Source organism: Globicephala melas, chromosome 13 (assembly GCF_963455315.2).
Source record: "Globicephala melas chromosome 13, mGloMel1.2, whole genome shotgun sequence".
In the NCBI taxonomy this organism is placed as follows: domain Eukaryota; kingdom Metazoa; phylum Chordata; class Mammalia; order Artiodactyla; family Delphinidae; genus Globicephala; species Globicephala melas.
In genome coordinates this window covers 40,205,090-40,231,125 of record NC_083326.1, presented here as the reverse complement: position 1 = coordinate 40,231,125, position 26,036 = coordinate 40,205,090, and the positions used below count along the sequence as shown (strand labels likewise).

Here is a 26,036-nt window from a genome sequence, read left to right as displayed (position 1 = left end):
TTAGCTGTCATTTTAGCATTGGATATGTTTGTAGAAAAGTATGAAATATTATGTTGCCTCCCCACATACATGCACAATTGCTGAATTTGTTGGGATCATTTTGGAGAGAGGTTGGAGAATTTGTTTCCTTTTTAAAGCAATGCTGAAGAGTGAAGGCAGAGAATTACAGTTAATATGGTGAATGGAACACATACTTAATTCCACCCTCTCCCTCCCAAAGAAATCCTCTAATGACAGTAAACAAAAAATACTCACTAGAATAAAGAAAACAGGAGAGCCTACAACACAGGGAGCTATTGACATAGTATTTGGAAAATGGAAAGGGAATGACTGAGCGGTACTTGATTTAGCTGAGCAGAGATGTGGAAAGCCAGGTGCCTGAAGAGGAGATGCCTACGTAGATGGAAATGGAGACTCTCTAGAACGCTGGAAAGGCTCAAGGACTAGAGGTCTGTTGAAGCCAGAGGTGAGAAGTGGAGCTGAAAGCAGAACTTGGTTGAAAGTCGTAAGAAGAGTAGCTGGACTCTCAAATCGCCTCTTCTACCCTGTGCAGCCTGGCAACTACCTCTCCCTCACCTTGCAGGAGACATGGCAGGAGGGGGCCTTATTCTCTGGAGTAACTTAATTAGAGAGGTTACAAACAGCAATATTGGAAACAGTGGCAGGTGGGGCTGAGGTGTAACACTGAAATCTGGTGGATTAAGTGGAAATCTCCATGCTGAATAGTGGTGAACTTCCCTCAATTTCAAGCCTTTTGACCCAGCTTTGCTTCCAGGACACTGGCAACTGAACTTGTCCCTCCTAGATAGGACACTGGAGGGGGGCTTCTCTAGAGGATCTGACTACCCAAGGGGGCAGAAACCCAGCTACCCTTGAGGATGTTTCAGTGAAGGCTCAGCTTTGTCTAATCACTTTATGGTAATGTCGTAACGCCCATAACACAATGGCTGGGTGGATATCGAGGGAATACCAGATGTGGGGAATGTCTCTAACATAAAAGAGACCAAAACACACGAACAAACAAAGAAGAAATTGAAGCAAACAAAGATTGCAGGGAAGAGATGAAAGCTTTTTAAAAAACCTGAAATGTATATAGTCTTTGATATCAGAAAAGAAATTGTGTCCATGAAACAAAACGTGGTGTTTATAAAAACAATTCGAGACAAATAGAATTCTTAGAAATTAAACATATGTTAGCAGAAATAGAATATTCAACAGAAGAGAGATGAGGAATTATTCCAGAGAGGAGGTGGTAGAAAGATGAATATAAGAGAAAAGATAATAAAATTAAGGGGTCAGTCTAAGGGGTCCAACATCCAACTAAAAGGAGCTTAGTTTCAGAATGAAAGAACAGGGGAAATAGAGCTCAGAAATTGCTTTAAAATAAAATTTCCCCAGGAATTGGAGGAGATGAGTAAAATTTCCTTGAGTTTCAAACACAGTCAATGGTGCACGGACAGGTGGTGGTGGAAATGGGGGACCATACCAAAGTATACTGTCATGGGATATTAGAACACCAGGGATAAAGAAGAAATGATATTTGGACGATGGAACAGAATGACTTGTAAATAACAGCACTAGGAACTACATGACAGTGGAGAAATTCCTTGAAATTTCTGAGGGAAAAGTATTTCTAAACAATGAATTCTGTAGTCAAGCTATTGATTAATGGAAGAAGAGAATAAGGATATTTTCATGCGTTCAGTTTCTCCAAAACTTAATTTGTCCTGAGCATCTTTCTCAGGAAGCTGCTGTAGTTTGTGCTACCTCTAGTCACCCATCGGGGAGTCCATCAAGAAGGCGAGAACAAAGAACCCAGCAAAGGGACTCAATACCGAAGAGAAGCAAAAGCCAGTCCCGCGATGACAGCTCAGAAGCACTATTGCTACAAAAAGGACCAGGGTGGGGGAGGGGGTAGACGGCATGCAGAAAAAATAGTTGATATGTTTGTCTGTATTAAGAGGAATGTTACATGTCTATTGGAGAGTTTGAAAAAAATGTAATGTTAGGCAGATAGAAAATTAAGCAAACAAAAATATGACACGGGGACTTCCCTGGTGGCGCAGTGGTTGAGAATCCGCCTGCCGATGCAAGGGACACGGGTTCGTGTCCCGGTCTGGGAAGATTCCACATGCCGCGGAACGGCTGGGCCCGTGAGCCATGGCCGCTGAGCCTGTGCGTCCGGAGCCTGTGCTCCGCAGCAGGAGAGGCCACAGCAGTGAGAGGCCCGCGTAACATAAAAAAAAAAAAAAAAAATGACACGACCACCAGTGTCAGGAAAAAGAAAACTGTGTAAAAGAAAGGAAATGGACTCATATATCCCATGTGGTTTACATGTGAATAATATATACATAGCCAAAATAATGTAATCACTGATAAGTGCTTCCCCTAAAATTGTTGTGTAATTAAATTGTGAGGATTAAGGAAAGTGTGTGTGTGTGTGTGTGTGTGTGTGTGTGTATGTGTGTGTAAATGAGAATGAGGAAGGGAGGGAAAGAGGGAGAGAGAGGTTGAGAGCACACATGCTGGAGAAGGTGTGTATAAGAACTAAATTCTTATTTTCCGTAGTAGGAGGACAATAGATAATATTGACATTTGAAAAATTTTTTTTAAATAGGAGTACAAGAGCATCATTTAAGAATACAGACTGATTGTCATAATTACCAGTTACGAGTTGATGGTCATCGTCTCTGGGATTCTAGGGTGAGGAGGGATGGGATTGGGATGACACATTCCTTTAAGCTCTATTATTCTACATGGCTTTAAAAAATACGTGCATATTTTTAAAAAATATATCACCGTTATACTTTTAAAATAAACTGAATGCAATGAGTTCTAGTGCTCAAAGGTTTTCAAGCTAAGCTTCCCAGATTCCTGGAGGTTTCCACAGGGACTGCTTAAGGAAGAGGCAGGGCCCCAGGTTTCACACCTGAGGTTCTGCTAAAGGAGCTATGCCTTGTCATTATTAAGTTTCAGTGAACTATTTCCTTTGAACAAAGGGTTCCCTAGTGAAACAACACCAGCAAACAAATTTGAAAAGCACTGATGAGTCACATGCTCATCTGGAGAAAAACTGCTCCCAAATAAATAAGTTGGGTGCAATAGCCACCAGACTCCGTCCGCCTTGCCTATCACCTGTCATTTTCTTGTACCACATACAATAGAATTGTCCTATTTCCAACTCTTGATAAATCTCAAGAGGCTTGGAGTAGAACCAATATGGAGTATACATGTGATTATGAAAATGTGCACAGATTTGAAGTGATGACATTAAACACATTTTCAAGGCATCAGGTATGGCACCAGAGCTCACGTAAGTGGTATCATAAGGTGTATCTCTCTGTCCCTAGGATGAGGTTGGATATTCTAGTTTTGCCTAGGGATTGTGATATATTTATGATTGTGCTTTAATTAGGGTTGATTTTGGTTCCACAAAGGAAAAATACCCCTACCCCAGCTTAAAGGAAAAGGTACAAATAAAATCTGTATTTCTAAAATTAAAGATAATCCATATCTTTTGTAAATGTGGAGTATTGATTGTTTCCTGGGCTGTAGAGCTTCTCAAAAACAAAAAAAAAAATCCTTAACTCAGTGAGTTTAATTTGGGGAAAGATCAAATGCTGAAACACATACTCCTGAGAAAGTTATTCTCTCATCAACCAATATCTCTCTCTCTCTCTCTTCCCCTCCCACCACCCCTACCACTTACAATTTGAAATGTTGTACCTCTTCTGTGGGCTTCCATTATTTCTCAGTCTAAAATAACTAAAAGCTTCTTTGAAAAGTACATATAATTTTTATAAAGTTTATATAACATACAATATAAAATATATTCATTTAATATATTTTATATATTCTTATTTTACATGTATATCTCATTTGATGTTGACAACAACTCTTTGAAATTTGTATGATTGTTCTCATTGTGGAGATGAGGAAATAGTGGCCGTTGGAATTTGACCCCTCCCAAGTTGCATGGCTAATGGGGGAAATGCAAAAAGAAATCTACATTTTCTGATTATCATTCTACTTGGGCCAAACACCTGTTAATTAATAAAAAGACTAATCTTTATCAAAAGCATACACATAAAAAAATTCCAGCTTACATGTATAGGATGACTAACTAGTCCTGGTTTTCCTGAGACTTTCCTGATTTTATCACTGAAAATCCTGCATCCCGGGAAATCCCTTAGTTCCATTCAAACCGGGATGGTTGGTCACTTTACATGCGGTGCTCAGCCTAAGAGGCTATAATAGCTACCTTTTATGGGAACTGAGAGTGATACAGGAAATGAAATGCAAGGAGAGGAAAGAGATCGAGATAGTTTATTTAGACAAGGGTGAAGATAATTTCTTACTCATATCAAAGAAAATCAATTTTAGCAACCACAGCAATAGGACAAAACAATTACTGAAATTTTTCAAAAACGTTCATGTAAATAAATGTCTGTAGCTTCAAGATCCATGTCAGTATCCAAAAGACACACAAATATGACACTGCTAGATATTGAACAATAAAGTGTTCCATGAGAAGAAATCATAAAACACACAGCCAGATGTCCTAGGGCCAAACTACCTAATCCTCCCATTTAAACCTTGCTGTCCTCAAAGTCTGCCCCATTCAAAGGTGCTGCTCCCCAGTCTGGCTTACAGTTTGGTCCCTGCTTCTGCTGTACCAGATTCTGTTCACCCATCCCTTCCCTGTTCTCACTGGTGCCTTTAAGATCACTCTTTCTTGGGTATTTCTCTTGATGCCCTTTCTTCACATCAACCTAAGCCCCTTTAAGCTTCTTCTGTGTCTCTTTCCACATTGGAGTGCCTCCCCATTTTCTGTCCACTCCCCTCCCAACCCACCTGCCACACAAGAGACCCTGAGAAGAGAAATAGAGATGTTCTCCAAGGACAAGGAGGAGAGAGAAGGAATGAGGAAGGGCTGCAATTATCTTTATTTGAATATTTTGGCTGTGTGTGTGGGCCTGTGTGTGAACCTGTAAATCATTTAGATAGGATTCCTTCTGGCCTTTATCTTTCCTTCTAGTGCCCACAGGTGTTCTAATATAGTTGAAATCATGGGGCATATGCATTTATATGCTAAGCGTTAAACAATGTCTTTCTGTTGTCATCAAAACTACCATTGTTCCCAGTTATTTTCCACCAAATATGATATTATAATTAGTAAATTTATACATATGGCCCTTTCCATAATTAGGGCTATTTTCATATCATAGGCATTCAAAATGAGTGCCCAATTTCATCTAATTTTGAAATTGATCAGCATTTAATAAGATTATATGTAGTATGCTGCTGTTTTGAATCCCTTCCATATCTGTTGTTAGAGCCCCTATATATATAGTTTTCCTACTTTTTTCTTGGGCAGTGTCTATTGTAATTACTTTTCAAACAACTACTACTTGGATTTATTATTTTTTTCCTCAGGGGAAAAAAACCCCACAATTTATCCCCCTCCCCCACAAAAAAAAAACTCACTTTTGTATAATGAGTGTCTTAGTCCATTCAGGCCGCTATGACAATATACCATAGACCGGGTGGCTTACAAACAACTGAAATAAGCAACAGAAATTTATTTCTCTCAGTCTGAAGACTGGAAGTCCAAAATCAAGATGCCAGCAGATTTGGTGTCTTATGAGGGCTTGCTTCCTGGCTCATAGAGGCCCTTCTTTTTGCTGTGTCCTCTCCTGGTGGAAGGGACAAAGAAGCTCTCTGGGGTCTCTTTTATAAGGGCACTAATCCCATTCATGAGGGCTCCACCCTCAAGACCTAAGCACCTCCCAAAGGCCTCACCTCCTGATACCATCACATGAGAGATTGGGTTTCAACATACGAATTTTGTGGGACACAAATATTCTGTCTATAGCAAATAGTGTATTTTTTTAAAATAATAATATGTAAAAGACAAAATCATCCACAAAACTATCAGCATGAGAATACAGCCTATGCCAGTGTCTTAAGGACGCCAGGGAGGAAAAAATAACAGGGATCATTTGCTTTTCATTGCCCAGATTTTTCATACACAAGATGCCTGCCTCCCAGATCAGCTAAAACCTGAGTTTTAACACCTTGTTCACCCCTCAAGGAGACTGCTACCAGCATTTGCCATCCATAGAACAGTGCTAAGACAGTCTATTTCTGGAGAATGGAGCGGAGATTAACTGCTTGTTCATGATAAATCAAGGGTATTTGATTTGCCTGTTACATGCCCAGTTTTCTTTGGAAGCAAGCCCTGGAAGCTATTTTTTCTGATCAAATCCTAACTCTCATGTTAGTGCTTGTGAAAGAGAAAAATAACATTTACTCATGATAAAGACTGAGTTCTAGCCATTATAAATCTTATCAACTGCCACATGAAGGTTAGGGGGAGAAAAAGAAGAAAAAGAAATTCCCATGTGCTCACTCAACCTTGGGTTTGGACTCATGCTGCCACTACTGTTGCACACTGTTCTGGAATTTCTGTGATTTAAACAGATGAAAATATAAAAAGAGATAAATTTGGGAACCTAAAGAGATGTTTTCTTGTTGAATGTTGTACTGTAAGGAATGGCCAGTAACATTTCAATAAAGAAAATTGTTATAGTTTACTAGTTAATATGAATTATTAGGAGGGCCTAATATTTTCTTTATTTCTCTTAGAAGCCAGCAAGATAAATAGAAATAAACTCAGCAGAATTTGCCATGTTGGTGTTTAGAGTCATTCACTCACACAGACACAAAATGTATAATAATCTTTTTTTTTTTTTTGCTTCTATAAAGGTGCTCAGTGCCTAATATACCTTCCATATAATCTTTTGGTTAATGGCTTGAAAAGAGATATAATTCCCCCCACCCCATTATCTAAAATGTAAGCCAACATATAACAATTTTCCATAAGTTAAAATATACACTTTCACACAAGCAATTGTTTGCTTGTTTCAACAAACATTTCTTGGGTGTCGGTTGTGCTAATGTTCACTCAAAGGTACAGCATAAGTGAATAGTGTGGCCGAATGTGAAACAGATGACCTGCTGCCAACTCTGTCCACTCTTAGCTCACACGTGTTTTGACACCATCCATTAGCCTTGGGGAGAAGTGTTTTGATAGAGGGGGGAAGAAACACAAAGACAGGGATTTGTGCTCTCTGGGTGAGTGGTCATTTCTATTTATTTCTGAAGTTATTTGGATGTCTTTATCTATCAGCATTACATACAGCTTGAAATTTCCCTAAAATAATCAGCTTGGGAATAAGAATAAAGAAAGTTTCTTCCTCCTCTCCCTCCTTCTTTCACTCTTTTTTTGTTTTTTTTTAAAGGACATCTAGTAACAGGCTGAGGAGTGAGCAGGTTGGTAGGATCAGTCTATATGGGGCATCAAGATATCACCAAAATAAATTAGTCATAGGATGCCAGTTAATCAAGTGTTCACTCACAGTTCCCTAAAATGGTCTTGTTCAGATGTGGTAAAAGACCACCTAGGACAGAACATTTAAAACCAACCACAAACAAAGAGAAAGGTTTATTTTTGGGAGTCAACCTTTGCCGTTGGGTATTTTCGAGATGTCTGTACAAGTTCCTAGGGGCAGCTGCGGCCACAGCACCACCCTGAGCCCAGCCAGCTGACATTCACCTGGAGCTGGCAGAGACAGCCAGATGAGATCTGGAAACCCCAGAATGCCTGGGGTTGTGGTTTGTCTGATGCCGAAATTATAAATCCTCTATCAGGCCTTTCAAGAAGTTGTCTGGTCCATAACATTGCACATAATACACTCACTATTTTGAACAGGGTGAGGTAAATTATTTTTAGCCGCAGCAGATCTTTTGATCCCAGTGACCACAAAATAAATATTAAATACAATTTTAGTAGTGATTTAAAGGGACTCCACATTATTCATTCTTGTCAGATCCTGTTTGAGAAAATGTACTTTTTCCCCTCATTTCCATTGACTCAATTTTTCTTTGTTCAGACATGTGTGTGTGAGTGTGGGGTGTGGGAGAGTATTGTACATGGCCAGCCCCACGCAGTCCTCACCAAAGTTTACAAGACAGTCCTGGAAAAGAAGCCTTGACAGGGAGATAGAAGTGTTTCTTGCACCCTCTCCTCCTGCTGTCTGCAATATAAAATATAGGACAGGTGAAAGCAGTTTTTTCACAATTCCTATGAGCAAGGTTTTCTCTCACAGAAAATCCACAGATGGAATAGTTGCCCTTCAGAATACCGTCAAGCATTCAGCATAACCATCGCTTCCTCTAATGGGTCCCAACTCATTTACTAATAAGGAAATTCAGCTCTTAACAACAAATTTGCCATTTCCCTTTTCTACTGCATCCATAGCCATTTGGGTTAAAATTATAGGTGAATATTCAAACATAAACGCTATGCAACAACAAAAATATTTGTCATGCTCCCAAATATTTGCCCCGTTTCTCCTCAAAGTTAAGGGGGAAAAAATCCAGAAAACTTACTTGTTTGTATTATGTATACCTGGGAAGTTTTTCATGCCGAGTAACAGAACACAACTTGAGCTGCCTTGCTTTCCGCTTCCAGGAATGCCAATCAGAGAACATTCTTTTTCAGACAGCCAAGTTTGGAAGTCAGTTGGTTTCTGGTAGGAGGTAGGGGGAGGGGATGGCAGTGGGAAAAGCACCGTGAGTCCTCCGGCTGATATTCAGTTTCCATGTGTTTCCGTAATAGCCATCAATGAAAGCATCTCCTTTTACCCACGTGGAGACAGGTAAAAAGACAGCTGAGTAAATCAGTATTAGATGTAGCAACGGAAGCTCAGGCAGAGCATGGAGGGGGTTGAAGAGGGTGGAGGGGGTGGAGGGAGGGCTTTTGACAGCCTGCCATTGGTGAGCTTACCAAAGGCATCTGCCAGTGGGACTTCAGTGGAATGTGAAACCAACTCATTTTCAAGTTAAAGATAGACACAGTATACACCAGGATCTAGAAGCTGGATTTTAACCTTGTGTCTCTCCCTAGAATTTCAGAGAGTCCTGTTGTGATCTCTGTTGTAATTAGCCATTTGGTTAAGGTTTATTCTTTATATGAATGTGCTAAGAATTCATATATGTTCTGGATGTACTGGAATTAAAAGGATTTAAGAGATCATGTACATACTCTAGGGTAAGTGCAAAGATGTTGCTTCTCTGGGAAGGTTAATGTTGCATTTTTCTTTTTATTTGTGTGAATGAAAAAGTGATCAGGGAGATTTTCCAGTGTTGTAACTTTGTTACCTTTCTTGAGATATTTGGGGTTTTACATTTTGTGAAGTAGAAAGAAACAAAGTATTTCAGCTTAGTTTTGAAGATGACCTTGCACTTCTAACTTCAGTTTGGCTTTACCTTTACCTACTTTTCCCTCTATTAACTCCTTAAACACCCTGCATTTCTTGAATTACAACGTCAGTAGTTAAACATGTCACAACACCGACTAAATGTTATTCCATCCATGATGCCATTGGTGGTGACTGTATTCTTGTGAGATGGAGTTATTTCCCTTGCTTGGCACTATGGCATTTTTTAATTTAAAAAAGAAAAAAGAAAACAATAATAAAAGTGGGGGGGGAGGTGGTAGAAAGTGCATAAGGAGCCGTTGGAAGATATTCTGTTTCTTTTTTTAAAAAAAAAAAAGATGAGAAAAATAGGCAATTTTCCATTGAAGAGAACAATTTATTAATAGAAGTTATTTTTTGGTGTTGCCTCATTAATTCCAAGCAGGTTCTCGTCCTCCAAAAAAGCTGATATTTGCTAAGTGAATAGAGGCGTTCTGATTCTACAGAGCTTGAGAGTGGAGGAGGGGGAGAGCTGTCTGATTTGCTGCTGCCTTGCTATGTGCTGAGGATTTCAAAACTTTTTTAGTTAAAAGAAAGAATGACAAACCTTAGTCCTCTTCAAGTTTTTGACCATGTATAGGTTTTGTTTCTTGTTTTGTCCAGTGACCTCTCGGCTCTCTTAGAGACAGCTTTTACAAACTTGCACAGCATTCCTTCTGAATAAATACTGTCCATAATAGTCACAGAGTACATGGTATGAATTGGAAATTCTACTTTATATGGGGAAAATAAATGTGCTGATGTGCTTATTACAGAGCGTGGGGCTGAACAGTTGTTGCACGTAACTGGCCGGGTTTTGTTCTGTCAAGTCAACCAGATTCTAATGAACTAAGTTGGCTGAACTAGGTACGAACAATGAATGATAACATGGATCTTTCACTCAACGTTGACCAGAATAAATAATAATACCACGTTACTCTTCTAAAATGAAAAATGAACATAATGAACATGATACTGATAGAGTCACTTAATTTTACAGTTCTGTTAGATCACGGTTAACCTTCCCTAATATCTATAATTAACCCATTAAGTTGTGAAAGTTGCAGTTAATTTTCACTTCTCTGCAAGTGGATGGCACGTTTGTATATTTTCCCTGGTGACATTGGATGCCTGTCCCCCTTGCTTTACCTGGCTGTGTCCTGAACTGTTGACAAGAGGAGGGAGCCTGGCAGGAATCATAGGTGTCTCCGAGATATTTGTGAGAGCATGCATCACACACACCAGGACACGCACACACACTTACATGTAAACTTACCTTTTGCTTAACTAATATATTTCTGATTGAATTATACATACAAATAAAATTATATTAGTATGGGGCTTTGTTTTTGTTTTCAGTGTGTCAAAAGAAAGCCAAAAAAGGATACAACATTTAAAAATTTTAAACTATAAGAATTTTAGACGTTATGTGGCCAGATCGCGTTGACAGGAGAAGGGGCCGATGAATATCTCTCTGCTGCTGTGATGTCCCTGCTGACATCGTCAAGCTTGGATTTTATTTCTTTGAACATAGTAAGTGTAGTTGTTTTATAATATACATCTGCTAATTCTAATATCTCAAGAGTTACCAAGATTTGTTTCTATTATTATTGCTCCTGTCAGTTTTCAGTCTTGTTTTCTTGGATATCTTTGACTATCTGCTGGAAATTATTTTTAAAATTACTTCTGGGATAAGTTGAGACCTAGTGGTGATGATGGTCTCCTCCAGAGAGGACTTGGGTTTGCTTCTGCCAGGGCCCCTGGATCAGACCAGAATCACCTTAATCAAAGGTGATTAATCAAGGCACCTCTGTGCAAGAAGTAAGGCTACAAATTTGTGTGAGGAACGGTTGATTTGGTGTTCACATCTACCCTGAGGGAAGATATGACCTTTTGAGGTCCCAGGGGAAAGCTGGGTTAGTTTATTAAAGCCCTCACCTGAGGACCGTGGGCTTTGATGTTCCACCGACACCCATAAGGCTGCCCAGCATGAAGCTGGTTTCTCAGACCTTTTGTTCCTGATACTCAGATACCCAAGAGCAAAAGCTTTCAAAAATTAGTGTCTTTATCTGAGTTCTGGTCTTCTCTTGAATGTTGCTGTCTTCACCATCTTATTAGCTCTTTGTTGTTTTTACATTTTAAATGTTTTCGATTACCTCAATGAGAGTGTTGGTCCAAATGATCTCATTACCGTTACCCGAAATGGAAAGTCACACTTCTGCTTTTATAGTCATTTTTTTTAAAGACTCCTCATTCTAGAGAAGGTACCAGGCAGTCTGCTGATATCATTGATAATTCCAGGTCATTTTTCTGATTTGGGGTTTTAGCTGTGGCCTGATATGTTGAGGCTTTTGTGGAGAACTTTGCAAATGCAAATTTCTGATTGGAAAAATTCATGTGTTCCAACCTGCTTTGAGCTGTGAACAGTACTTAACGGTCCTTTTGTTTGTCCTTAGCTGGCCCCTTTTCTTAGTAATCTCTGTAGTCTCTCAAGCCACCCCTACTGTCATCACTCTCAGCTGTTGACCTTGACTCTTCATGCTATCCCTTGACCTATATCCAGCATCACCACATTTCACAAATTATCGTAAATAAATTCCTTCCTTTTCCTTCTCTCTGCTCTGTTTCAGGTGCTCATCACCTCCCTTGGTTATAGTATGGCTCCCGGTTGTTCTCTTGCCTTTAGGCTCCATCCCCAGCACATGTCCCATGCTGGGACCAATACACCCGTCTTCTAAAAGTCCTAGACATGAATGGATTCCCCCCACTACTTAAAAATCTCTTGTGTTCACCATTCCCTTCAAAATGCATTCCTTAGTATGTCTTGGTATGTCAGAAAGCCTCAACCTGTTTCTCTAACATCACCTCCGCTACTTCACTGGTTATCACCAGCACTTTAATCACACATCATTGCTGCCTCCAGAATATTCCATACATGATCATATGTCTGTACTAGTCTACCTACTAGTTTCTTGGAGTTTTTTGCCCAGAATGCTCATTGTTTACCTCCTTTGTGGGCAAATCTTACTTCTCCTTCAAGGTTAATCTCATAAGTCACTTTCACTGTCCTGGCAGGCACTGTATCTTACTCATGTTTGTATTCTCAGTTACCGACACATAGAAACCATTCAATACATGTTTAAGGAATGAACAAATGACTATTTCGAGGACGTTTTCCCTCAACAGTTCCTTTCTTACTTTATTCTTTTTCCTTCTAAACATCATTATTCTTTTGACCTTAGGCTCCTTGTCTAGAACAGTGATCATTCATAGTTCTTGATGTCAAGTAGACTCAATTAAAAATGTTTGTTTGGTTATTGTTGTTTTGGTAAGGGGATGTTATCTATTTTCATTTTTGCCAAATGAGACTGTATACCTTGATTGTGGTGACAAAAGAGATGATAGACGTGTTAAGTACGATAAATTAGTTGTATGTTCATAATCAAAAAGAAAGTCATAGAGTTGGAAAACAGACATGTTTCAACAAATCTAGCCCAGAATACTGAATAGCACAAATGGAAAAAGTCATGTGACACAACTAAATTAAAATCATCTCATTGCATACAGCCTGAATCTGAACCATCAGAAAACACTGGGTTATTTTCAGATCACAGTGTGTGCTAGAAGGAAAGAAGTTGCTTGTTTATGTGATATGATATTGTGACCCCAAATCTTAAAGTTGGTTAAAATTTTTCCCTAAAAATTTTAAGGCCTTAAAGTGCAGTATTAATCATTTTGCTATGGTAAGTTAACAAAACTACATTTACTTATTATAAATTGAATATAGTTGGTAGGAGTCAGAGGAAGAGAAAATATAGCTTATTAATTCTAAGGGTGTTTAACCGATTTCATATTCCTCAGATCATTTATAAATTTTTCACACACTTATATTGTATGCCTTTAATATGTCAACTCCTGAGATTTAGAAAAATAAGAAACTTGGTTTCTATTTTTTCTTATATAGGGCTCTTTAACCTCCACAAAGACAAAAACCCTAATACGGACAGGGTCAAAATTTATCTTAAAATTTGTTTGAGTCTAATCAAATGTTCAAAGTCAATATTTAGATGAGAACCCAGATTTCTCCATCACAAAATATGAAAATATAATATTATTGAACTTTTTTTGCTTCATCAATGAAAGAAATTAAGACTAGATCTCGAAAACTGGCAGATTTTAAATTGTAACCTCCAAGTAGCTGAGCTAATTTGTCTTATTAATTTAACAAATCCCTATCAAGCTCCTACCTTGTGCCTTAACTGTGCTTGTCTTAGACAATGAAATTATTTACTTAGCCCCCTTCACTGGACACTGACACCAGAGTATGTTGTGTTAAGACAATGGGTGTGATTTACAAATTGCTTTATATTATTCTCTCATTTATATTCTTAATTTATTTGCACTAATCTCCACTTGTTAAAAAGTCACTTTGCCTTTTCCTCAACAATTTGTGTTTTTCTCTCAGAAAGCTAAGTTTTAAGAGTTTGGGGATTGCTTTTATTCTTAAAAATCTCATATTTTGCAGATATTTTATTATAGAATATTTTAAAGAGACCTAAACAAATTCTAAAGAAAAAAAAAAGCTAAATAGAAAATGTATCCTTATCGCATAGGAAACTGTGTTGTATCTTAACATAAAATAAAAGTGCATTTATTTGCAGAAATAAAGCTGGATTTTGCATTCTTGCAAAATATATATGGCATAAGGATGACTCAGAGACACCCTGAGTCATGAAAGCTTCGTAAAGCTCCATGTACTTTAAAGAGAGCAATAGAGTTATTTTTATTATTTTTCCTTTTTAGTCTCGTTTTACTTTTGTACCCCCATTCCTATGTAATGTGGTAGCACACAGATTTATGCGTACTGAAAAAATGAATTCACTGAATTAATCATAGTTCAAGAATACAGATGCCTTTATTAATTTTATTAAAAGATGCAGGCTAATTTTGAATGAAATGTATCTTCTCATGCATTGAATCTTTAGTCTTAGATGGTTCATTACTACACATTTGTAGAAACATTTACTCATCAAAAGATGTTTTTAACACCTCAGGTAAGCGTAACAATTCTCGTCTAAAATGCATCCAGTGTTTCATACTATTTTGTGGGTAAGAGACATATGTTGTTATTTTCTTTTATATATGATAAAACTAAGATGCACACATATGAGGTGCTCCAGATATACTATACGTGGTTTCCTGAGGTAACACACAACCTCTAAATCTCAGTGGCTTATAAAAACCAAGGTTTCCTTCCCACGCATGAAAATTATTCGTCAGGGGTTGGCTGAAGACCCTACTCCACCTTGCTGCTTTTACCAGGAAATGACCCATGTTCCTTATGCTCACATTTCCTTGGCCAAAGCATGCCATGTGGTCACACCTAACTTCAGCTGGGCAAGTAATACAGTCCTACCACTTGCCAGAACAGAGAAAAAGCTGGAATATTTATGAAGAGATCTAATGAATTCCACACTCATGGATGATAGGCAGTCCTAAACCCCCAGTAGACCAAAAGGTCTAGATTTAAACTCTTATATACCAGTGAACAGTTTTTGGTCCATGCTTGGTAACACGTAGGCAAGCTACCTGCGGTCTGATGCTAACGTCTCTTGTCAGTTTTTATACTTTGGCTTTGAGGCCTACTGAGAGTTTTTTGGGTCTCTAAATCTTCACCGTTTCTGGAGTGTCTGCGACCTTTCCTGTCACAGCTTCTCTGGTGCTTTGAAGTCCTAGCATTTTACCTGTCCTCACACTTAATCTCTCAGGGAGTTCTGCCCATGGAGAGCTCTGGGAAGGAAAAAGAGCCTCTGATAGGGCAATTTCTATAGAATGTAGAGAGTCAGTGTGCAATGCTAGCACTTTCCCATCTCTAAGAACTGATCATGTGTAGCAGAGAAATGGAGAAAAAGTAATTGAATGTAATTCTAATCCCCAGCACCCACTTTTTCCAGGAGGCAAAAGAAAAGGACTAGGATGAGGGAAAATGCCACAGAGGAATGGTGATCTGTATTATACATTAGAAATGCATAGTTTTGAATAACATTTGTATCCCTCTGCTACTCTACTTTTTGCTTTGCATTTAGCTTTAAGCATTAACAAGATAAAACTGGGGAATTCAGAGATTAATGAGGCACCTAAAAGTTGAAAAAATTATTAAGCCAATAATTTTAAGGGTTTTTTGGATTTTAATTTGAATCAGGCAATCCAATTTATGTTCTCAGGAGTGATAATTCTAGGAAATGCTATATGGAAGAAAAAGAAAAACAGATGAGGACCCTAGGTCAGATGGATTTGGGAAATGCTGTATACCATATTGCTCTCTTGGAGATTTATGTGACCTTTGCATTAAGGGCTCTTAAAGTTTTACACTAAAGAGACATGCTTGATTTTCTTTAACCGAGTGTTTCTCAAGCTAATTTGAATATATATATATGTGTGTGTGTATATATATATATACACATATATATAATTTGAATATATACAAACACATATATCAACATTATTTATATATGAATATATCATTTTTAACACATACTTTAATATACTTGGTAAATTCTGGATAAATCACCCCTAGTTCATTGTATTAATAATTAAAAATGTGATAGTGTGGTAGCTTATATAATACTTTGAGAAGATAAACCTGAGAATTATAAAGACTTTAAAAGATATCCTTACCTTTGGGTACTTTGTATTCGCTTTATAAATGACATAGCTTTTAAACACCAGCAGAAATCAAATCTTAAACTGATAGTGCATCCAATAATATTTGTTTAACTCTATTCAGGTATATCATTTGTGATATAGCCACTTATAAGGAGCCTAGCTGTATTCAGCAGAACCCAGAACTCAAAAGGGATTTGCTTTATCTTACCCATGTTATTCAGAACTCTAAACTGTTATTCCATTTTAGAATATGTTCATACATTAATAATTTATTATACTCAGTTATCTTTATGAAGACCGTGTGGAAAGGAAACTTCAACTTCAACATCTGTTTCTTGACTTTTTTTGTTCACCTCCTTTAAATTCAAAGTGTTTAAAGCTTAAAAAGGAAAAAGAAACTGTTGGGTTTCAAAAGATGCTCTACTACATTTATTATCTATGGGAATTTTTCTGTGCAAGGATAAGGGTAATAGACTAACAAGAGCAAAATGTCCATCTTTTGCTTTAGAATGTTTGTTATATTCAATTAAGTGCTGTGACCACTTAAAATGAACCGATTGTTCCGTGAACTTTTATACCACCAGCAGCTCTATTCAAAGAAAATCCTAGATATTTGGTTCACTTACAAGTATCAGGATGTTTAGGTGTGACACGTAGCCTGTGTCCTTTTATCACCTTGTCCACCCTGGTAATGTTATTCTGCTTTTCATTTAATTGCATCTCCTCCCTCGATTTTAAGAGTATGAGATAAATCAATACATTTTTCAGAAAGAAAATTATTATACCTTCTTTCTGTTCCATAAAAAGAGAAATCATTCAATCAGAAGTGTAGACAGCATAAATTCTTAGCAAACGTTTTTCCTGACTGATTTTTGTTTATATTTTTCCTTGGGGTTATAATAAGTTTCAAAAACTGTAATTCCACTGAAAGAAAAGCTGAAGATTTTTTCTCAGCACTGCAGGGCTGCTCCTTTGGAACTCTGTGAGTAACCACACAGCAGAACCTTACCTTTACCTCATTTGCCAAATTATGAAGTCAATTATATCTGCGTTCTGAACTTGCTTAGCACCCAAACATTTATAATGCTGTAAATATGCTGTGTAACCATTTGCCATACACCAGAACATAAATCTAAGTTACTTAGATTTACAGTATTGTAATCTCTCCTTTAAAATGACATGAGGGAAGTGTTTAACTCAATGAGGCAGAGGATCCTGGTGTGCAAGTTACATTGTATTTTTCATTGCACAAGGGTAAATTATTGCTTCAGTCTCCTATATGGCACCCCAGTGGCCTCAAATACACAGTGTAGCTTCCAGAAATGCGTGCTTTTGTCTTAGGCAATAACTTACTCCACTAGAGTGTGCTGAGAATTACCCATAACATTTCTTGCAGTAGGCTGAATTTCTTGAAAGTCATTCACAGATACTAACTGAATTTGACTTTTTAAATTTTTTTTAACGTAGGGACATTGACTGACATGGTAAGTCTGCATACATTAATATACAAAAGGGAAAACGAGCATTTACTTTCTGTCTAAAACTAGAAAACAAGCAAAAAAATTCTGAGTAAGAGATGAAATTATAGGACATAAAATTTTTTCTTAGCATTTTAACCTGATGTTGCTAACTTTTTAAATAAATAAGCACAGGCCTTTGAAGGGTGGTCCATAAAGATTTAGGACTATAATAATTAAATACGTAGTTACATATTTGCAAAAGAAAAATCCTAATCCTGTATGGAACACCAAATTTATGAATCTAAATGTGGGGGGAGTTTTTTTGTTTTTGGTTTTGGTTTTTTTTGCGGTATGCGGGCCTCCCACTGTTGTGGCCTCTCCCGTTGCGGAGCACAGGCTCCGGACGCGCAGGCTCAGCGGCCATGGCTCACGGGCCCAGCAGCTCCACGGCATGCGGGATCTTCCCGGACCGGGGCACGAACCCGTGTTCCCTGCATGGGCAGGCGGACTCCCGACCACTGCGCCACCAGGGAAGCCCTGGGGGGAGTTTTTTAAACAAGCTTTACTTTCTGATAAAGTAGTATAGGAATTTAATTAAAACGAACCAAAAACTCCCCTCACCAATCAGTGTTGCAGCATTTGGGTAAATGTTAGAGCTTGTCAATTTTCAAGGCAGAGACGTTATTCCAGGCTTTCTGCCAAACCATTACTGGTAATCAAGAGACGAAGCACGTGAAAGTACTGTGCCTGGCTTAGTTAGATATGCATTTGCTAAAAGAGAAGCCAACACATTTCTCATGCAAGCCATCAGAATTACAATTGAGGAACACATACACACACACACACACACACACACACGCACGCATGCACGCACGCATACAATGCTTTTATAAGTCTAGGAATATACACATTAAAATGACACTCTGTGCTTAAGGGGAAAACAGTAGCAGACACAGCTCATGTTGACTGGATCCTTTCTTTATCGATAGAGCGGTTTTAATACCCAGCCACATTTCTCTCAATGGCTGCAATGGGAGGAATTAAATTACTCATATCTGGACAAGATTTGGGATTGTACCACGTGCTTAAATTTTAGCAGCTATTTAAAATCTCTCATTGATAAATGGGTGGTTTAGGCTGCTATTTTCTGGTGGTTGTTTTTTTTTTATTTAAATGATTTGGATAAACATCTGTTTCCCCATAGTGCTAAAAAACAATTTATGTGATATAATAGTGATGTCAGAAAGTAATCAAAGCAAGCATTTTTATGAAAGGAAGACTGAAATGTTTTAAGTTCTTTGGAGGGAGGAATATTGGGTAAATAACTGAGTATTTGCATATATTATTTTGACCACTGGAGGGCTCTCAGATATTTTTACTTTAATTCTTTAGAAATCAATTTGCCATAGCTGTAACTTCCGTAAAACAAATTTAAATCTTGGCACTATAAGGTCTATATAGTCACCTAGCTCTTAAGATGGTACATGTTCTCAAAATACAACATAAAAGAGCAATCAGGTTTAATATACTGTGTTCTTTCACTGTTTCACAACAAAATTTCACAACAAATTTACTCTCCCCAAAAGTAAACAAAGCCAAATAAAACGATAAATGCATACTCTCAAGGCAGATGACCTGGAGCCAGAGTTAGAAATGGTCTGCCATGTATATCAAGTTCTTTGAATTCTCATGCATTTGCTTTTACTCAATAATAAATCTTTGTTTCATTATCATAAAAGTATTTTTCTGCAAATTTCCAGGAAGATGCACCATGTTTATCCAATAACTTCTCATCCTCCCAAGTTGCTGCTGGTATCCTTTAGAATTTCCTTTGATTACAAATCTCTTTTGCTCAAGAAGCATAGGTGTAGGTAGTAAGAATGGCAAGAAACGCAATTTAAATATATCAATCACTCTAGACAGTGATTTTAAAGAAGATAAGAATGGAGGGGAGGCAGACGAGAGAGGGGATAGTGCAACAGTCTATTCATAAAACATTAGAAGATTTAACTGATTCCATAATGCCAAGGTTAGATGGACCACAAGAGTGGAGGTTCCCATATGTTTTGTAGCTTCATTCTTTAGAAATCTATTTGATATAGCTGAATATTCTCAAAATGGACATTCTATGCAGAGCACATGCAAAAAAGAGACTACACTTCATAGTTTTCTCATAGTTTTAGCCCTTCTGCAATACTGTGAATGCCCACTAGGAGAGATGGGGGAAATGTTTGTCACTGTCACCAGCACAGAGGTGTTCGTCCTGATGGGTCCCTCTTCTATCTTTTCATGACCTCTTGGCTTCTTGTGGACATCTCCCATGAACACTCAGAATTCCGAGTTTTGCTGGCCATTTCTTCAACGGCTCACATAATCCATTTTATCCAACGTCAATAGGTCAGAAGATATAGAATTACACAGATCAAAGAGGAGAAAAGCAAAAGAGGTAACATTCTGGTACTCAGTGAGGAAGATTATTTCCAGATGGTTCTGCTTAATAAACAGTGAAATGCAAGGGGGAGGATTATAATAACGTGCTTAATCTGGAAGTGGCTATGATTCCAAATCCCTGTGATTTGAATCTGGAGTGGCTGTGGTGCCAGTTTAGGGAAACCAGAAAGCTTCCTCGCTCCCTGATGAGGCTACCCAAATATTACGCTCTTTTGACAGATTCAACTACGATTTTAAATCTTATTTAAAAAGCTGTTCTCCTAGGGCTTCCTTAGTGTCGCAGTGGTTGAGCGTCTGCCTGCCGATGCAGGGGACACGGGTTCGTGCCCCGGTCCAGGAAGATCCCACATTGCCGCGGAGCGGCTGCGCCCCGTGAGCCATGGCCGCTGAGCCTGCGCGTCCGGAGCCTGTGCTCCGCAACGGGAGAGGCCACAACAGTGAGAGGCCCGCGTACCGCAAAAAAAAACAAAACAAAACAGCTGTTCTCCTCACTTTATATATCTAAATAACTGGATTGGTATTCCAGTAAATTGGAGACACCTTCATGTCCCCAAGCCTACAGAAATATAGGCAGCCTGAGCCACGATGATGACAAGGTTTTGCTGTCACAATCAGGAATGGCCTTAATAAGTAGTTCTGCCTTTTACAAATTGCTGCCTGGAAGAAAGACTTTACATTAGCAATGCTAAAAATAAAATATACATCCCCTAGTATTCAAATGAATAATTCTCAATAACCCTGCTAGGTCAGTTTCTTCATCTACTTGAAGTATTTAACACCCTGGAGGACACTTCAAGTATGTCTTTCTATTCAAATATTCAGATATTTGATGAAAGCGTTTCTTGGGTTTTTTTAATGGATTCAGGCAGTATAATGGTGAGACCTAGCCATAAAAATGTCTAAGCCCGAATCATTTCTTTCATGCTTTAAGGAACTTATAAAATCACAGAGCAGATCTGGAACTTTTTTTTCTTTTGAGAAGGAGTTTATCCACCTCTTTGTGTACTGGAGTTACCCATCTCTGTGTGAGAATATGTCAGGCTTCTTAATTTTTCCATGAGAATATCAACCTGCTGCCTTTTCACCTGCTATTTAAACATATAGATCTTTCTTCAGTCAACCATGTAGAATATCTGCCCTTATAGCAACTATCAAAAGATTTAACCTTGAATTGACTGTGTTAGGTAAGAGTATGCCAAGGTATGTTCTCCAGGTGCTATAGTAAGTTGAATCATATACCTAGGCCTCATTGTCTTAACTGTTCTCTTCCCTCTCTGTACATATGTAATGTCATTACTGAGGAACCGTTTCATTTTGTGCCCTTGAGTCCTGTTCCAGTTTACCGTAAGACATGGCACTTTGGGAAAATAAAGAAAGAATGATATTGAACAACTGCAGTAACATTGTGCTAAGTATTACTTTATATCTTCAGAATAAGGGACTATACCATACAATTCTCATAGGAATTTGTGCCAGGAAAACATTTATTTCTCAAGATACACTTGTAAACTTTCTTTACTATACAAGGAAAATCATATGATCTATCAATTTCCTTTTTTGTTGCGACTGCCCAAGTTACTTCTTGTTTCATAATAACGCTCATCTGTCTCATTGGGGTGTCATTCGTGCTTTCCCCACCTGTGATTTCTGACTCAGGTGAGAGATCAGTGCTCCACTGTTTCTCATCATCAAGCAGACAGTAGTATTTGTTGATTTAATATGACTCTGCGCTGTCCTGTATGTTTTTAATAATGAAATACTCCATGTTAAAAATAGGAAGTAAAATTTCAAATCCTCAGGGATGGTGAACAAGCCGGTTGAGAATAATGGAATAAATATAAACAGTAACATTTCTTAGGGGCATTTGAAACATTTTTTCCAAAGAGCTTGATGATATCCTTTTATCTGTACTCCAGTTTTGCCCAGAGTCTATATTTATTGCTATAAGTCAGGTCCCATTGTATTTTACTTAGTTTTATTTTCAATAAGTTTTCACTTTCTTGGAGTTTGCATCAGAGGACTGTTGACAGAATAGTTAAGCAGCAAGGTTATGCTTATTCCTCTGCACACTCCCCTCCCTCTTTGATAACGAATTTTCTAATATTATACTGGGTCCAGAGAAGCTCAACTCTGGATTGAGTCACCAAATTTGAGAGCTGGGAGTAGGCTTAGACATCATTTAGTGACTCGTACAATCTATTAGTTTGACAGAAGATGAAAGCACAGCCTAGAGAGATCAGCTTTGTCCGAGAACTCAAGGACCAAGAGTAGCATCCATTCCAGTTCTGTTCTCTTACATCTTAGGGCCTTTTAAAAGTTCATGGCAGCATTCTTTGGCCCTTACAATAATGATTTGCCCACCTCAATTACTTTCTTTTACGGAGGTCATCCTGCTTTACAATATTTGTAGGCAATATCATGAAATTGTTTTTGATAAGGAAAAACTAGGGACAGAAGGATTAAAAATTGGTCTGTAAAGCATTTTAAGTCAATGGTGACTATAAATCACTGTTTTAGGCAAACACAGTATCGGATGGCTCTCTACACACAGAGCAGGCAAATGGAAGCACTCCCTTCAAAGGCTGGAGCAGATAAGTCATAATTCTGTGACAAGCATTACAATCCTCTGAGCTTCTCAATCATTTTTCATTATTCCTTTCTGCCTGTGTCACTTTTAGAAGCTTAGACCAAACCGTTCATTGTTAGGAAATAGTATGTTCGATGTTTTCAAGGGCTTTGTGCTGTAAATAAAGAGAGAATTTCAAATCAGTGCTATGTGGAAACGTTAAAAAAAAATTACTTGCAGTTTTGACTTAGCATTTTTCACGTTCATAAAATCATTGGTCAAATGAGTGATCCTTGATAATGAAGAGAATCTGTATCTCTTTTAATTCCATTTTTCATTCATTCACCATCTGCTTTGGTCACCAACCATGTGCCAGTTACTGTAGGAGATCTATGGATGCAATCTCTGTCCTCAGGGAGTTCACAGAGTGCAGGAGAAAGCCATGTACACAAACAAGTTGTCATGATTTTATGTGACAGATGCCATGACATAAACCCCAAAAGGCATAACAGAGAGGACAGAGGATTAATGGAGGGAAAGATAAATGATGTGAAACTTGAAAGATGGCTCCCAAGTTTGACAGGCAGGTTTGCGGGGAGGATTGCACAATAGGAATGCAAAATAATATTCTGGGAGGAGCAAACATCAGTTTAAAAGTATTGAAGGGGTAAGAAATTATGAAATTCTTAGATAACTGAAAATGGTGTAATATTGCTAAAGCATAAAATGCATTGTAATAAGTGATACACACTAAGACTGGACACAGAGAGAGAAATATCATAAAAGGTCTTTAAGACTATGTTAAAGAGGTTAAAATTTATACTGAGGCAATGAGAAACCACTCAAGAATTAAGACCAGGCTATGGATTAGTCAACCTGAATTTTAGAAACACCACTGTTGCCACAGTCTGTAAGAAAAGCTAGAGAACAAAGAACGCAAATCGAAAGAACAGCAAAAAGGCAACACACTACAAATCCCAAGCAAGAAACGTTAGAGCCTGGTGTTCTAAGGAAGTTGCAGCGATAATTGCAGTGAGAAAGAAAAGGGAGGATCAACCCACATGATATTTCTTAAGCAGAATCAATACAATTTAGAGATTGGACAGGAGGCCCTGAGAAAAGTGAGAGATCAAGGATGGTTCTGAGGTTCTGGTTCTGGCAACAGGATGGATGGTAATGTCATTCGTGATGTTAGGGAATGTGGGAAAAGTTTATGTATGGGAAGGGTGAACACAGTGGCTTTGGACATTTTGAGTTGGAAACTTTTGTGGGACATTCATGTAAAGATGTTCATTCGGCACTTGGATAAATAGGGGGAGGACGTCTTGTGTAGAGATATTGATTTAAAAGTCATTTGTGTATAAGTGGCTAAAGCTATGAAAAGTGTGACCTATCCCAAGGAGAGGTAGACTAAAAGGAAAAGAAGGATGAGAAAGAACCCAATGAACAGTAGTGATTTGGGTTAGGGAAGAGGAAGAGCATCTTCAAGAGACTTTAGGAAGAATTAGCCAGAGTAACGTCACCAAAATGGCAGCCTCCACCCCCACACAAAGAACAGCAATTAGTCAGATACCCATGGGCAAAAGCAGCTCTGGGAGAGCTCTGGGGTCCACTTAAGAAACTTCAGCAACACAATGGAACAAAACAGGCGAGAATCATACAAAAAGGAAGGAAGACGGCTTCATCTGCATTATCCCATCCCTAAGTCAGCTTTGCCCAGCCCCAAGAGGGAAGTCTCCAGCTGGAAAGAGGTCCCCTCACTGGGAAAGGAAGAGTGGGTTAAGAGACAAGCTTCCAAAGAGGGTGGCTGGCCAAAAGGGAAGCCAAATTAAAGGACTTTAAAAAAAATATATCACTTTTAAATAGGATAGACTTGAAAATATTTTAATTGTTTATATGAAAAAGTTCATGGTAATGGAAAATGTATAGACTCAGAAAAAAAGGGGGAACTGATAAATTTCCAGAACAAACTTAACAAGGGAACCCATAGAACAGGCATTTGTGTGCAATACAGCACACTTACTACAAACCAAGATACACATTGCTGTTGTGTTTGGCCTATATATTGTTTTTTTGATTTGATTAAAAGAAAAACCTATTTGAAGTGACTGAATTGCTCAGGGGACTATTTCATGAAAATACCATTAAAAAAACTTCAGCTATTTATTGCAAATTTCAGATGCTGTTTTTTCTTGATCAAGGGAAGATAAGTAGATACAATGTTGTCCTTTAGTCCAGAAAAATTTCCTGCTTTCACGTCTACAAATGATCACCTAGGGTTAGAAACAAGATTTCTTAAAGATCATTATGTATAATGGCAAGATATATTCAGCAGAAAACATTTTTAGAAAGAACTAAATTATGTGGGAACTGGTACTGCATTCTTAATAAAGAAATCAGAACTGGCTTCCAAATGTTGCAGCTAACTCATGTAATCAACGAGTGTGTCTTACCATCAAAAGAACAACTTGAATTGTTATCAGTAAGCCACACTGGTTGAATCCAAAATGCCAGTTTGATATATGACAGGAGTAACCTCAGACTCTCTAGAAATACGAAAGATTTTTCTTCTTAGAAAATACCATGGGATGAAAAATGTGGCTGAATGTTCAGACTCATGGCAGGACCACCACAGGCTAGAACTCTGAGGGGCACCATTCACTTGTAATACATTGGATCTACACAACATGAAAACCCTACCAGTGTGGGGTCAAGGACCAAAAGATGCAGGCTTCACCAAAATAGGGAACAAAAACCTAATTCGGGAACCAGAATCTGAGCCTCAAATAAGATCGAGGAGACAGACTTTGCAGGACTTTCATTTTGGCTCTGCAGGAGCTGCAATAAAAATCAGAAACAAATCAAAGGGAACTCCATTCATACTGTATATTCCTTAGAATTGGATTTTTAGAGAATATTCTGGCAGATGGAAGTGGCTTTTCTTTAAAAAAGTGTATATTACAACAATTTTTCCTTTCTTGTTTGCCCAAAGGGTTTTAATTTCTCTTTCTAGAGCCTCTGTTTCTCTATTCAGTTTTCACCAAGTAGTCATAGGAGCTCAAAAGCATCATTGTATTAGGAGAACGTTCTAATCTAGAAGCAGTAACTACAGTTAGTACAAGTAGAGGAACATAAAGGGACTTTGGCAAGGCTTTTCTATCCTTTGATTCATTCATTCATTTATTCAAGAAATACTTTTGAGCACCTGTTATGTGGCAAGAAGTGTTCTGTATTCTGGCCATCGGCCGGGCAAAGAGACTATGAATAAGCTAATGGTTCAAGGTCTAAGCACCTGCTGAGAGAGAAGGCATTATGTGTAGCAAGAAATGCAGCCACATCGGTGAATGAGGGATCAATGTTGTTTTCTGAAAGTTGCATTTTTAAAGCCATAATTCTTCCAAATGTGTTGAAAATTGTCCTCAGAAGCTATTTTAACTTTACACAGACGCAGCGCTTTTATAATAGGAAAATGCTCATATTTTCAACTCAAGTTCTTAAGTGGAGACAACACGGCAGATGCTTTTGCTAAGCTTAAGAGATCGATTTGAACTGAATTTTAATTAAAATTGCTCAAAGGGCTGGTGAAAAGTT

General features: G+C 38.1%; 1 protein-coding gene across 35 annotated transcripts in view; it reads left to right on the top strand.

Annotated features, from left to right (window-relative positions):
- The window catches only part of DTNA (dystrobrevin alpha), a 403,422-nt gene that overhangs the window by 111,395 nt on the left and 265,991 nt on the right, over positions 1 to 26,036 (top strand). The window contains exons 1-2 of one of the 35 annotated variants that reach the window (XM_070047031.1): positions 8,922 to 9,115; positions 10,662 to 10,835. The exons of 32 other annotated variants lie outside the window; for them this stretch is intronic. The gene's annotated coding sequence lies outside the window, so the exon portion shown is untranslated. Of the gene's footprint in view, positions 1 to 8,607; positions 8,724 to 8,921; positions 9,116 to 10,661; positions 10,836 to 26,036 lie in introns of those variants that run through there. 2 more of the 35 variants (XM_070047030.1, XM_070047029.1) reach the window with 2 other exon arrangements.